The sequence below is a fragment of the Diplotaxodon limnothrissa genome, linkage group LG15 (genome assembly GCF_057381915.1).
Source record: "Diplotaxodon limnothrissa isolate DT_005_m linkage group LG15, D_limnothrissa_male_GT1.1, whole genome shotgun sequence".
NCBI classification, from domain to species: Eukaryota; Metazoa; Chordata; class Actinopteri; order Cichliformes; family Cichlidae; genus Diplotaxodon; species Diplotaxodon limnothrissa.
Window position 1 is genome coordinate 38,557,998 of NC_140610.1, and position 2,582 is coordinate 38,560,579.

Below are 2,582 nucleotides of genomic sequence, written 5' to 3' on the forward strand. Positions count from 1 at the left end.
TTCTGCCCTTTTTTCTCCGCTGACAAACTTTTTGAGCCATGCAGAATGCTGTGCGCCCAAAGAGAGGAAATAAAATGGAGGCCAAAGAGGCCTTGCCAGAGAGGGAGAAGGAGATGGAAGAAGGAATTTCAGTTGTGGCTGGAGACACTGAAGGAGAGGATACCAGGGAGCCAACTCTGCTTGATATTGCTGGGATTCTCCAGGCTTTCATGGGACAACAGGAAGTTCGAGATAAAAAGCAGAGAGAGGATGCTATACTGCAAGAACAGCGTTTTAAGAGTTTGCAACACCAGTTTCGGCTTTTGCAAATGGAAGTGCAGGCCAGAACCACCCCACTTCCAGAGCCCACATCAACTAATCCAGAGTCTGTTGAAACTCCAGCTGATTATCAGACACAAGCAACATCTCAGCATGAGGGTTCTGGCTCAGCCTCCATATTAACAGGTCAGTCCGTGCATATTCATCATCCTAAACTGGAGAAACTAACTGTTGAAGATGATGTTGAACATTTTCTGACCACCTTTTTTTTTTTTTTTTTTTTTTTTTTTTCCGCCTGTCCCATTTGGTTCTTTAGCCATCAGAATTGTTGTCTGAAGACCAACAAGGATACCCAATGGATTTACTTTGCCAAATGGATCATCGTGGCATTGCCGTATTGGTCCATTTGGTCGATCTTTGTTTTTATTATTTATTATATTTTATTTTCAGATGTTACAGACGGGACAGACATGAGTGAGAGATAGGAAAGGGAGAAAGAAAGAGGAAGGAAAGGAAAAACAGAAGGGGAGAGGGACAGTGAGAAAGGGGGGGAGAAAACAAATAAAAATCTCCTGGATCACCTGTTGAGAGAAGAATAGAAAACAAGCAAAAAAAGACAAAAAAAAAACAAAAAACAAAGTGTAACGCAATCTGTACTTACGCCAAACCTTTAATGCGTGGAAATCAGGACTGTTGACCTTGGGCAGTTCACTAGGTGTCGGTGTCATCAATTTCACCCCGATGTTTAACCCAGAATCACAGTTTCTCTAAAAATAGGTTACAAGAAATCAAATGTATCCCAAATATCTATATCCTGTCAGAAGCTAGTTTCGTAAAGGAGATTGGTAGTAGCTGCTCCACCACAGGAACAATAAGGCTTCCAGCACACAATGGACACCACACTTACTTAACATAAACACATTTATTAGACACAATTTTAAATAATAAACCCCTTTTTTTTTGTAGTGTCTTTCCACTCAGTGTCATAAGAAAAATAAAATAAATAAATAAAAACAAATATGTATCCTTTAAGGTCCTTTGGCCAAAAGAAAATCACCTGAGCTCAGGGAAAAATAAAGCGCATCGTTGGGGCCCTTTGAATTGTTCCTACCGCTCTGTTGGAACGGTGTAGCATCCAATAATAGCATCCAGCAAGCAGCAACGACCATCTATTTGCCAGGACGGTTCGGCAGAGTCATCAGATGAGGACTTCCACAAGGCAGTTCATCCAGTAGGATCCAGGGCACCAAAAGGGCAAACAAACCAGCCTACACACAAGTGTGCAGAAGAATTAACTGAAATGTTCATAAGTCTCAGTACCACTGACTCAGTGTCCATGTCACTAACGGCTTATTTAACAGACTTACCATTATAATAATACAGGTTTGTCAAAATAAAAATATAACAGAACATAAATGCTGTTAACAATGCTTATTAATGCTGTTCTCTTAGGCATAACATAATAACACTGTAACTGACCTCGTGTCGGCCGCCATTTCAGGACATTAGCTAGGCTCACTTAACGGCTAGCTTGCTAACAGTCAGCCAATAACACACGTTATACAATATTTAGCCTCTTTCTTAACAACATGACAGCGGTAGATTTGATACCTCGCTGCAGTATAATAAGGCAGAAAACATTTCATACGAACATGAGCTGCACGCTAACTCACCAGAGGAGTTCGTGTAATGGCGAATGCTGTCGGACTCAGCTCCGCTTCACGTTTGTAACTGCTACAAGACTTTTTCCTAACAACATATTAAATCATTAGCTTCACATATAAAGGTTTTTAAAACTATTTACAGCGACTCAAATGTCTACTGTACCCGAATTTCCAGCTCGTAGAGGGCACGAGAGCAGCATGCGCCTCATCGGACGAACGGAAGGAAAAACTCTGTAGCTGGACTAGAGAGTGGCTATGCGCACGGCACAGTGGTGCGTTCAGTGACCACAAATAATCAGAAATCCCATACTCAAACAATGATCTGGGTTACAAAAGCAACATACTAAACACAACACCATCGCATTAATCTAGCTAAGTGTAAACAGCAGTAAATACTAAATATTCAATGTTGTTGTGCAGCACGCAGGACAGATGTGCTTCGAAGTAGCAGCCAAGAAAGGTGTAATTTGGGTCTACGAGCAGTGAACACCCGTGTGCATACCTGTGTGGATCAGCGCGCTTGTATTCCAAAGGTTTCTCCATGTAACAATCTGCTAGGGAGTGTGGGGGGGCCACAGCCCCGTCCTCCAGGGTGTGAAGCAGGTATGGAGGAGATCAAAACTCCAGACATCCAGAGGCCCCCAGAACACAAGAAACCAT

The 2,582-nt window shown here is 42.2% G+C and overlaps 1 long non-coding RNA gene across 1 annotated transcript; it reads right to left on the reverse strand.

The window, feature by feature from the left end:
* Positions 1–924: 924 nt before the first annotated feature.
* Positions 925–2,244, reverse strand: LOC146617958 (uncharacterized). Its single transcript, XR_014906883.1, has 3 exons — positions 2,086–2,244; positions 1,932–2,007; positions 925–1,526 (listed from the first exon to the last, which is right to left on the reverse strand). It is a non-coding gene; the product is annotated as an uncharacterized LOC146617958 (long non-coding RNA).
* Positions 2,245–2,582: the final 338 nt, after the last annotated feature.